We start from the raw sequence: 12,579 nt of genomic DNA, 5'->3' as shown, positions 1-12,579 counted from the left end.
CAGCCTGCCAGCACGGAGATCACGCCCCGAGTGTGTGTGTATGGCAACAGCCCTGGTCCAGCAACTCTGACCCCAACAGCCTGACAGCAAACACCAGCCATACTCTAGCTTCCACCAGCCTCGGTTACTATTTATAGGGTGATCCCAATATACTCTGTTTCAAATTTTTCCCCAAAACTGTGTGTTCTGCACTGTCCAGCCTTCTCTTGGACAACCCAGACATATTATTTCCATTGTCTCTCTATGGGGCTCAACATACAGCAGTCTGCTACCTTAAATGAAATTATCCAAGCAATTCACAACACTGGATTTATTTTAATAAAATAATAAAACAAATTTATTTAACTACAAGGAGATATGTTTTAATTGATTAAAAATATAAACCATAAAGTCAGGAATGAGAAATACAAGAGAAATAAAGATAAAATGCTTCCTAGTACTAAACTTAACACATTAGACTTGGTTCAAGGTGCAGTCCCTTACCACGTTTTTCCATTAACATTGCTGACCCAACGCTCAGGCCAAGGTCTGCTCCCAAAGTCCAGTGGCTGTTTCTTTTGTCGTCTTAGGTGAAAAAGAGAGATGTACAGTGAGAGAGAACTTGGTGTGTTTTTGCCCCTCACTTTTATAGTTCAGTCACCCTTTGAAATGCATTTTTCTGAGGGTTACCTTACCCCTAGTTAAAGTTCATTCCAACAGTAAAGAAGGCGAGGGTGAAAGAGGATGCATACTGTTTCTTCTCACCTTTGTTTGCTGAAATGTAGATTTTTCTTGTCTCCTGTCTTCCCCCTCTTGCTGTCTGAGGACCCTATTTACAACTTATATGTAAACTGAGGTAAACACACATTTCTTTGTTTAAGACTGGCATGACCAGTCCTGCCTATTTGGGGCTATGTGGGTTTGAACATGTGCTACCAACATTATTCAGGGGAAATTCCTGACTTTACGCATAATGTTGCTACACACATTTCATCATGGTATTATTGACCAGTGAGTTATTAGTTTTCAAATGATATCTCACAAGGCATATTTTGTAAAAGATTATTGCAATGGCGTATAGAGTGTGAATATAGGAGTGTATTCCATCACTGGGTGCTCAGCACTTTTGAAAATCAGACCATTTATTTTGGTACCTAAAACTGGTTACACATTTGTTTAAAGTGTGTACTGGTTTGAAATAGATTTTCATGTACCTATAATGGTAGAACCGTTAATAGCTTTCAAAGTATGGCCACTACTTTGTCGTTAAGTTAATATAATTTTCATTATTTTTAGTATTTATTTATAAGACAATAGCATGCACATGCCTCAGTCAAGATCATGGGCCCATTGTGTGAGGTGCTCTGTGAACCTGTATGAAGACATGGTCTCTGCCCAAAGAAGAGCTGAAAGCATTAAAAAATCATGAGTCTTCCTTAAAAATCATGGGCTTTTTAAAAAATAGGGATTCACTTATTTTCCTTTTATTTATTTATTTTTTTTCTGTTCAGCCTTCATGTTCTCAAGTTGGTCTGCAAATATAAGGTCTGGAAGCTTTTTTTTTTTTTTTTTTTTAAATGAAAGCGGAGATTCTCATAATCACAAAACTCCAGGAACTGCGGCTGTAAAACAAGCACAGTATGCTCACAATAAAACCGTAAGAGTTGGCAAAAGCAACACAGGCCTTTGTCTTTTTTGTACTGTGGCTTGTGTTAAGTTTAGTCTCAGTGCTGTCTTGGTGGGTGTAATTTTTTCCACGACTGGTATCTTTCCACAGCTAACAGAAAATCCCCTAGTTTTACTATTACAAGGACTTGATTGCTTCCATTTGAAGAAGGTACTTGACTCTTTGAGGCTTCTCAGCCATTTGTAGTTCAACATTAGGCTGCAGTTTGAAAATTAAACATATTAGACGTATCGTATTTTCTGATGATGATTTTCATGTCTTTAGTACCTTCCATCTGAGGATTCCCATCTGCAACACACATACTCATGAATTCATCCTCGCAACACCCTGAGGAGGCAGATAAATATGTAAATATATAGCTTCCCCTACTGTAAAATAGGGATGTTGAAATAAGGAAGTTAAGTGGTTTATTCATTTTCAGAACTGGGACCAGATCACAAGACATTTTGGTTCCTGTCTCGTTGCTTAAACCATACCTAAGATTGGAAGCTCTGTTACAAGTTTAACTGCACTTATATCAAATTCTTATTCATTCCCTCAATTCAGAACATACAACTCCCACTTAAATTAACCAATGTCTGATTTGTATGTGTGCATGTCTCTGTGTGTATGTATTCACTCTTGGGCTAAGACAACACAGATGATTGAGAGACGAGTGGAAAAAGCAGTAATGGACATGAAAAAGAAATTTCTATTGGACCTCTTTTCCTCAACAGAAAGAATTCTCTTTTAATGGTTACTCTACTTTTCTGTCCCCATGCACAAGTTTAGATCAGCAAGTATTGTTGCCATCGAAAATGCTGTAGACACCTACTGCTATCTTGGAGATTATCTTCCACAAATGGAAAATCAAGCAGTACTTAATAGATTACTAAATACTGCTCTTTTAGGATCCAATTCTCTAAAGTGCCTGGTGTTTTTACCTTCCATTCGCTGAATTGGATGTTGAGGTCACTCAGTGCCTTAGAGAAGGGGGCCCATTAGTGGTACCACTTTAATGAAGCCCATGTCATGAAAGGAGGAAATTTAGTAAGTTTACTAAGCAGCCAGTCTTATTTTCATTAATACCACTTTTGATCCCTTGTGTTTTGATTGCACCAGAGAATGTTTTTTCCCAATATTTCCCTCTCAAGCAATTATTATTATGGAAGGAATTCTGCATCTGTCTCTAAATCTGAGATTGTGAAATCTGCTTTGTATGCTGGTACTTTTCCATCTCCTGGACCTTGCTAGCTGACCTTTTGATTTCCAGTTTCTCTTCTTACCAGAAGTGGTGTGGCTTTATCTTATTTTAGTGACAACATTTGCAGCTGTCTTGGCAGATATGTCCTCTCAAGTTTTATACATCTGTAGGTTTTTTTTGGTTTGTCTTTATTTTTTGCTGTCCACAAAAAAGACAGAAGAGTTTTCTCAATGGCTCATTTAATTCAGAACCAGAGGGCAAAGGAGTTAAATATGCCTCCCCTTTTCGGTTTTTGGCCAGTAAGAGTGAGCATATTTTCAAAGAATCCAGCCTTGTTTTAGATTTTTTTCTTTTTTTTTTTTTTTTTAGTGCATAATTTCTGCTGCAATAGCTAGTACTTAACTGTGTCCTTTTGTGTGTCTATTAAAAAAAAAAAAAGATTCTCCCCTTCCCCCATAAAATGCAACATTAGGGATGGGTATTTAAACACACACATTCAAAAATAAGGTCACCATGGCAGCATCACCTCAGCCACATTATATGCACTTCAGCCAAAATGTACAGACTTATTTAGAAGGATGGGGGGTGGCTTCTAAAATCAAAATAATCTTTACAGTCCTCACACCAACTGTATCAAACGCACACTCCTATTCCTAATTTCCCCCAAATACTGTAGCCCAGGGGCAGGGAGTAAGAGAGTTAGGCCTTGTCTACATTAGAGTTTTTGTCAACAAAATAGTAGAGGTGTACACACTACAATGCTCCTCTGCCGACAAACTCTCGCTTTGCTGACCAAATAAAATCACCTCTGTGACGGTGCCCCCATAAGGCTTTATGGAAATATGTTTATGAATATATATGACATAACTGGAATATGTTCTATGCTACATATGCCATGTAACATATCTATGTAAAGGTTATGATCTACTGAGTCTATGAATTCTATTTGCATGCATGTATCATTTTTGTATTCTAAATTATGAATATTGGCCATGTACTGGCTTGATTTCTGAATAACCTTAGTATAGCATTTGGTCAGCTCCTGGAGAAAGGAATTTGCAAAGTTAAGTGCCCAATTAAGTATCTTGGAAGGCTCCAATCCACATAAGAACTCTTCCTGGAGACGTTCAAGATACCATGTGGGCAATGGCTTCTGCCTGTAAAAACTCTGAATCATGCATGGACGTGTGACTTGCCCAGGTGACTCCAGAACTCCATCTTGGAGCTGGACTTTGCATATAAGAGAGGAGGGGGTCTCCACCCACAAGAGAGAGTCTATTTAAGCCCATGGGAGACCCCTCCATTTTGTCTTCACCTGACTAAGGAGATAGCCTCTTCACCCCCAAGGATACCTGAAAGAAACTGGAACAAAAGACAGTAACTACAGGGGGTGTGAGTGACTGGAGCCTTCCAAGATGCATTGTTCCTTAAGTGCTTCTTGATTGGGCACTTAACTTTGCGAATTCCTTTCTCCAGGAACTGTCCAAATGCTGTACTAAGGTTATTTAGAAATCAAGCCAGTACACGGCCAATATTCATAACTTTGAATACAAAAACGATACATGCATACAAATAGGATTTATAGATTCAGTAGATCATAACCTTTACATAGATATGTTACATGGCATATGTAGCATGGAACATATTCCAGTTATGTCATATATATTCATAAGCATATTTCCATAAAGCCTTATGGGGGGCACCATCACATCCTCAACGAGAAGCATAGAGCTTTTTGCAGCAAAGTTACATTGATAAAGTGTCAGTGGAGACACTGCGGTTGGTTATGTTGCTGTAAATGGCTTCCCACAATGCCCATCCTGACTGCTCTGGTTAGTGTGAACAGCTCATATTGCATCTTCCCATCTTACCATGGCAGATCCACGCAGTAAACACTCTCCCACTTAGGGCACACCTGAGTTGTTGGATCTCCTGGCACTGTGGGGAGAAGAGGCTGTGCAGTCCCAGCTCCGCTCCAGCCGCAGGAACTTAGATACCTATAGGCAGATTTCTCGTGGCATATTGGATAAGGGCTACAAACGAGACACACATTGGTGCCATGTGAAGATAACCATTGATCTGGTGCTGTGGCGAAGGCCTGCTGCTTCTATAAGGAGCTGGATGCCATCCTCAGTGGCAAGCCCACCTCTGCCACCAAGAGCCCTGTGAATACTTCGGCAGGGCTGGAGACAGCGGACAGAGGACTCAACCCCCAGGACAAAGTCGTGGATGAGGAAGTCAAGTTGGAGGATGATATGGAGCACGTGGCAGGGTCGTCTGGTGGTGCAGTGAGTCGGGACCTTTTTTCCACTCTGGAGGGGTCCAGTCAGTCCCAGCAGTCCGTCTCTGGTGCACATGAGGCAGGAGAGGAGAGGTCTGGTAAGTGATCTTTTGATGTTACTTGGTTACATGAGGTAGAGTTGTCCTTTGCTCTGTATATTCTAGAAGAGGGTAAAGGGATAGAAATGTACAAAACTAGCTGTGTTTTTTTACCTCACATTTCCCCGTGCAGCTAAGCAGTGCGGTGGAACAGTGTGTTAATGCACACCGAGATTTCACGGGAATCTTCGAGAGAGATCTCTAGGAGACTTTGCTGGAGGTACTTGCCAATCTTTGCTGGAGGTTCTTTGGCAGAGCTTCCTTTTTCCTTCCCGCCATTAACTTTCCCATACCAATTGGCAATCACTTGTGCAGGGACCAAAGCGGCACACTGGCGAGCGGCATAAGGACCTTATCTGAAGCCACACACATGGAGGAGATGCACCCTTGCATCCTTGCTTACCCTCCGGAGTGATATATGAGCTTCAGTGAGCTGCCTGTGAAAAATGGTGTCAGAATTTACAATATTGTCCCTACTCGCTTGCAGTGATCCCCTTAAAAAAACACCAAGATCCTTTGCCCCATCTTCAGTGCTCTCCCCCTCCCCCCGGGTTGAACTTGCCAAGTTTAGGGTGTTCGTCGAGCTGTGTGCTTGCCAAGGGACAGTGATAAACTGATTCATATTTTAAAAAAAGGTGCATTTGACTAAAATGACTCTATGCTGTGCGTGCACTAACAATCATGCTTCTGTTCATTGTTTCTTGTACTTCTGCAGATGTGGCCTTCATAGGAAAACCCCTACACACAAGTGGAGTGCCTCCGACAGATAAGGAAGAGACCAAGGAGTAGCAAGGAGAACATGTTTTGAGAGGTGCTCCAATCCTCAAAGGCCAAAAAACAAAAATGCAGGGCATAGAGAGAAACAAAAGAAAATTTGTAAAATAGGACAAAAAGGAGGAGCAAACTGAGATGTTGAGGTCTCTAATCACACTGCAGGATGAATTCATGTGTGCTTGCCCCCCTGTCCCTCCCCTAACTGATACAGAACTGCTTTCCATGCCATGCCCAAACTCTTCCCACAAATTCCTTGCAACTTCCCAGCCTGTCTTGGTACCCTGTTCGCTCAACTCCTTTGGACAGATTCCAAAATGATAGCTGGACTTACATGCAGCTATAAGAGCTTACACTGCCCTTTATTTTTATCTCCCTTCCCACCAAGCCTTTTGTGTGTGTTGTTTAATTGGTGTTTAATAAAAACATACTCTCTGAAAGATAACCAATCTTTGTCTCCTACACACGGTGGTTGCTGCTGGAATTAACACACATTGGCAATTTCATCATTAGCTGAGTCTGGAATCCTGCAAGACAGCAAGTTAACAAAGCATGGCAGAGTGCTGTATAGAAAGACACGTTACTGGAGTTCATCGTCCAGATGGTGCCTCACGGCCTCCCTGATTCGAATAGCCCCCCATTGTGCCCCTCTAATAACCCTGGTGTCTGGCTGCTCAAAATCAGCTGCCAGGTGATCTGCCTCCACGCTTCACCCCAGGGGCAACTTTTCCCCCTTAGCTTCACAAATATTATTGAGTGCCCAGCAGGCTGCTATGATGGTGGGAATATCTTCCTCATTTAGGCCTAACCTGCTTTAAAGGCAGCCCCAGGGTGTTTTTAATCTGCCAAAGACACATTCTATAGTCATACTGTACCTGCTCAGCCTACTGTTGAAGCGCTCCTTGCTGCTATCCAAATTTCCCATGTAAGGCTTCATGAGCCATGGGAGTAAGGGTGGGACACTGGGTTTCCCAGGATCACTGGGCATTTCAACATCCCCCACTGGAATCTTCTGGTCTGGAAAGAAACCCCCTGCTTGCAGCTTTTCATACAGGTCAGCATTCCTGAAGATGCGTGTGTCATGCACCTTCCTGGATCATCCCGCGTTGATGTCAATGACACAGCCACAGTGATCTGCAATACCATAGAGAAGTACCCCTTTCTGTTGATGTACTCCATTACAAGATGGTCCAGGGCTAAAATTGGAATATGCATCCCATCTATCGCCTCACCACAATTAGGGGATCCCATGCTGCAAAGCCATCCACTATTTCACACACATTGCCAAGAGTCACAGTCCTTCATGGCAGGATGCGATTAATGGCTCTGCACACTTGCGTTAACGCAGTCCCAATGGTGGACTTCCCAACTACAAACTGATTCCCAACTGACTGGTAGCAGTCTGGAGTTGCCAGCTTCCACACAGCGATTGCCTCTATTGAGAGGGCAGCTTTCATTTTGGTGTCTTTGCACCACAGTGCTGGGGCGAGCTCTGCACACAGTTCCAGGTGACTTTCCGCATCCGAAAGTTCTGCAGTCACTGCTCATCATCCCAGACCCGCATAAAGATGCAATACCACCACTCAGTGCTTGTTTCCCTAGCCCAAAAGTGAAGGTCCACCATGTGCAGCTGCTCTGTGAATGCCAAAAGTAATCTGGTGGTGTTTCTTTCTCTGGCACACAGTAGGTCAGGCACCTCTGATTCCTGTTCAGATTGGGTGCTCATGATATACTGCGTGGCCAGTCGTGATGCGTTCATAACAGTGACAACAACAGTGGAGAGCAATGGGCATGCAGTAAACGGGTCGTTGAAAAATGCTGTGAAATGCAGTCGGAAGCCTGTGGAATGATGGGATGGAAAAAACTGCATCATGGGACATTGAACCCATGCTTATGATGCACTCCACTTTCCCACTATTCCTAGCTGCAGAAGGTGACAAGTAGCACAGTGGGATAGCTACCCACAGTCCACTGCTCTCTTTGTCAATGCTAGAGCACCAGCTGTGGATGCGCTCTGCTGACAGGTGGAGTGTTGTGTGAATGTAATTATACTGGTTTTTGATTGTCGGCATATCTTGCATCGACAAAACTGTAGTGTAGACAAGGCATCAGAAGCTACAGATGCCAATCTCTGCACACCTTTAAAATTGGAGAAAATGCTCTGGAAACCTATCAGTAGGTGCTTCTTCCCTGTTCAGAATGGGGAGTGGGGCTCAGTCCTTCCCACAGCAAGGAGGTTGAGTAGGACATTCTGCATGGCTGTCTAGCCCCCTCCTATGCTAGCAGCTCTTGTCGTTTCTGCCAATGAATGAGGACATGTTTCACAGTGGGCCCAAAGGATGGTCCAGTTCAGGGGCTATCAAATGGCTCATTGAGTCTGTTACTTTAGTTACTTTAGATACAGAATGTTCATATAGTCATTAGGGAGGTCCATTTTGATCACTGGCTCCAAATGGAACAGAAATAGTTGTAAATAGGATGCCTCGATGTAGCTTTATAACTTGTCTTGAGTTCCCAAGATGTCAAGAGAACTATACGCAATATCTCCTCATTACAGCATTTACAGGACATTTCTTGTTACTGTTAATGTTTCTCCTTTCTGTTCTCCGTTTTCATAAGCAGCCCAAGTAGCACAGGACTGTAGAACAAATAATGCTAACCCTCCATTTTTTGCTGATTTTAGAATGGTGTTTTACGAGAGATGAAGGTATGAATGCAGCTATTTTTACTGCTTGAATCTGGGGTCTCTTAAAACAGAAAAAGTTCTGTTCATGGCTACTGATTTTTTTTCTATCTTTCTATAAAAGAAGGTGTTTTGTTGCTATTTTTACTTTAATAGTTTTTTTTTGCTTTGCTTTGCTTTGCTCTGATGTGCTTGGAGTCTCAGGTGCAGCCATCTTTATAACACACACAAAGCCCCTTTGTCCCTTTCCACGCCATGGATGTATCTCCTGTGGGAGGTGAGAAGACAACCTCCATGGAGTTATTCCCCCTCTGCTTTGACTGAACACTTGACAGTCCCTCTGTGGGGGATTCCTGATGCTTGGGCTCCATGCCTAGAGAGGAGACCGTAAAGGCTGGGACTGTGGGAGAAGGGGAGATTGCTGCTCTCTGACATCATTCTCCCTTCTCTTTGCACCCCACCAAAAAGACCTTATCTTTTTATTTGCATTCTTTCCCCATCTGTATTGTGGAACCACATCCCAGCCTGATACTACTTCATATGACAGGCTCAGGGGGAAAGCAGGGGAGTACCCAGTGTCATGTCCTCTGAAGCCAAAGGGACCAGATGGGAGTCAGAAGCATTGGTACATTGATTTTTGATCCAGTATGGCAATTCCTTAGTCCCATCTCATCTGGTATGTTGTCTCTGATAGTAGCAGTGCTAGATGCTGTAAGCAGTGGCTTTCAAACTTTTTGTATTGGTCACCCCTTTCACACAGCAAGCCTCTGAGTGTGACCCCCACCACTTATATATTAAAAAGGGGGGAGGGTTAATTTAATTTAACGGGGATCAGAGCTGTCAGCCCCATGGATTTGACAGCTCGTGATCCCTATGTAATCATCTTGCAACCCCCTGAGGGGTCACGACCCCCAGTTTGAGAACTCCTGTGTAGAGGAAGGTGTAAGGATGAGAGTAGATCACTACACAGTAGGCAGAGGTGGGGTAATCTGCTGCCATCCTTATCGCCAATAGTTAGAGACTGACATAAGCCCTGAAACAGTAGGTTTAATATCCCTTCCACAAAATTTGTTATCCTTGATAATTCTGTATGTTCTCGATATCCACATAAATGCCCAGCCCCTTATGGAATCTTGTTAAATTCTTGGCCTCGGTGACTTCCTGTGGCGATGAGTTCAATCGCACATTGGTGGGGGAGAAGTATTTCCTTTTTAGTGGTTTTGAATTTCCCACCTTTTAATTTCACCAAGTGTCCCCTTATGCTTGTGTTATGAGACAGAGAGAACAGAAGCTCCTGATCTCCATTTTCTAGGCCATTGAATATAGTTTTATCATGTCCTCTCTTATTCTTCTCCTTTCTAAGGTAGACAATTCCAATCTTTTCAATCTGTGTTCATATGAGAATTTTTCCAGGCCCTTGATCAGACTTGTCACCCTCTGAAACCACTCTAGTCCTGCAATATCCTTTTTGAGATGGGGTGACCAATGCTGCACATAATATTCCGGATCAAGCTGCACTATTGCCTTATATAAAGGCATTTGAAAATTATCTGTCCCATTTTTTTTATGCATCCTAACATCTTGTTTGCTGTTTTGGCCACAGCTGTGCAGTGTTGCACAAGCCAGAGTAGATGTCCTGAGATCTGAACAGAACTTGAGGGAGCATCTTATTTATTTTCTATTCTGAAAATCTTCTGTCTCTGTGTGGGAATAGCTTAAATGGGAGACAATAACTGACACAAAATGCTTGGGAGCTTGTGATGGTCTTATAAAGAGGGTGCATTGTAGGAGCATTTAAAAAAGCATCTTTCAGATTTTGAAGTGATTCTGTCAATCACTGAAAGTGCACTTGTGGTGTGTAACTAAAGCATGACTGCTAGAATAAGCTGCTATATGGATCTATCACTCCTACCTCTGCTTGATCTCTTGCTTTGTGTATGAGTAAACTCAATTCTAGAAATTAAATCTCTGTGGCAATGGAAAAACATTCTATTGTCCTTCAGCAAGGCAATTTGCACTAGTGCTTTCTGTGGGGAATTTTGGCAGAATTGTAGGAGTCCACAGGGGGGAACACAAATCTTTTCTCTGGTGTCTCTGGGCCTGCAGACTTCCTCTGGGCAACAATTTAATGCTGTGTGTGTGTGTGTGTGTGTGTGTGTGTGTGTGTGTGTGTATCTTGGGAGTGAGGGGGCAAGAGAGACTATTACTAGTGATTCCTACAGTGTACGTTTTCAGTATTCTTCTTAAGTCTTTGACGCATCTCATAATAACTTATACAGTTGGCAGTATTAAGCTGCAAGCAGTGTTGGATTTTTCTCCTGACTAAAGAAACTTATTTCAGAGTAGCAGCCATGTTGGTCTGTATTTGCAAAAAAGAAAAGGAGTACTTGTGGCACCTTAGAGACTAACAAATTTATTTGAGCATAAGCTTTCGTGAGCTACAGCTCATTCAGAAACTTAGAATCTGATGTAGGGAATGTACTTTTCCCCCCTGCCACATGTATAAGCTGTCAACTTACTACCGGACAGGAACAGAATTAATTCAAAGTGAAAATCCCTTGATGTTTTGTATAGTTAGGGTGCGATTTTAAAAAGTACCTAAGTGACTTAGGAGCATAATGGGAATCATGCTCCTAAATCCCTTAGATTATTTGGAAAGTCCCCCTAAATGCTTACAATCATGTATGTTCAGCTATTGTTATCTTACTAGTAATTTTGTAACTAGTGCTCTGTCACCCTTATCAGATACTTCCCGAGGGATTACCACCTCGACTTAGCTCTTCACTCATAGGAAAATGCCTGAAGTTTACCACATTCAACTCTGGAGTAGTTCTTGGTAAAAGGATCAAATTCACTCCCAAGGTACCAACTGCAAGGCTGTGGTCACACAATATGAAGCCAGTACAGGAAAAGAGTCGCGTTACTGTGCCTCCATCTCATCCCAATGGGACAAGGTATTTCCCGGGATAATCGTTCGCTCTTGTTCTTTTGACCATGAATAACCAAGTACTCAGCACCAGAGTTAAAGCCCTAGCTTATTTTCAGCCGTAGATGCCTTGTTGGTGCCGTCTCTCCACGGTACATGGTTCTACAACATGCATGGTATCAAGTACATGCAACCTCTGGTATCAGGTGCATGCAACATGTTGTATGCATCAGAGGACGCACGGTGCATGCACCTGATACTTCTCCATACGACAGGTTCAGGGGGAAAACATGTAGCAGGGGAGTTCTCAGTGTCATCTCTTCTGAAGCCAAAGGGGGCCAGGTGGGGGTCAGAAGCACTGGTACATAGCAATTGCCATACTGGATCAAAATCAACGTCCCATCTCATCTGGTATCTTGTCTCTGATCGCGGCCAGTGCCAGATGCTGTAAGCTGTGGTTTTCAAACTTTTTGTATTGATGACTCCTTTCTCACAGCAGTCCCTTGTTTCCAGTGGCTTATGACTTTGCCAAACATTAACTGTTCAGCCTGAGTTTTTCTGCTTTACTTGCATTCTGCTCCAGACTATTTTTTTTTCATTATTATTATTTTAAGCAAAAGCTATTTCAACTGTTTCCGAGAATTAGGTTTGAGAAATGTGGCAGGGAAATTGTCCTAGAGTTCAGGGGAGGTGCCTTTTCCTGTCTCTATGTAAAACCACCTATATTTCTTCAAGTTACAAGCCTCTGAAAATCACCATTTGCATATGCTCAGGAGGGCCTGCTGGAGTCTTGCTTCCAAAATCTCTGAACAGTCTCTTAGCATTGAGCATGCTCCAACTGCATCGAGCTATTTAATGTGCCCACTGCAATGAGCATACTCCCAGACAGAGCTAGACCTCAGTCCAGCCAGGATGGTACAGAAGCTGCCATCTCTTCCCTTTGGCTTAGGAGAAGGTGTGCTGGGCTTTAG

At 42.7% G+C, this 12,579-nt stretch overlaps 1 protein-coding gene across 2 annotated transcripts in view; it reads left to right on the top strand.

The window, feature by feature from the left end:
- MTMR2 (myotubularin related protein 2) overlaps positions 1–12,579 on the top strand; it is an 84,797-nt gene that overhangs the window by 30,465 nt on the left and 41,753 nt on the right. The gene's annotated exons all lie outside the window — the stretch shown is intronic.

The sequence above is a fragment of the Dermochelys coriacea genome, chromosome 1, assembly GCF_009764565.3.
Source record: "Dermochelys coriacea isolate rDerCor1 chromosome 1, rDerCor1.pri.v4, whole genome shotgun sequence".
Lineage (NCBI taxonomy): Eukaryota > Metazoa > Chordata > Testudines > Dermochelyidae > Dermochelys > Dermochelys coriacea.
This window is presented reverse-complemented; position numbering and strand designations above follow the sequence as displayed.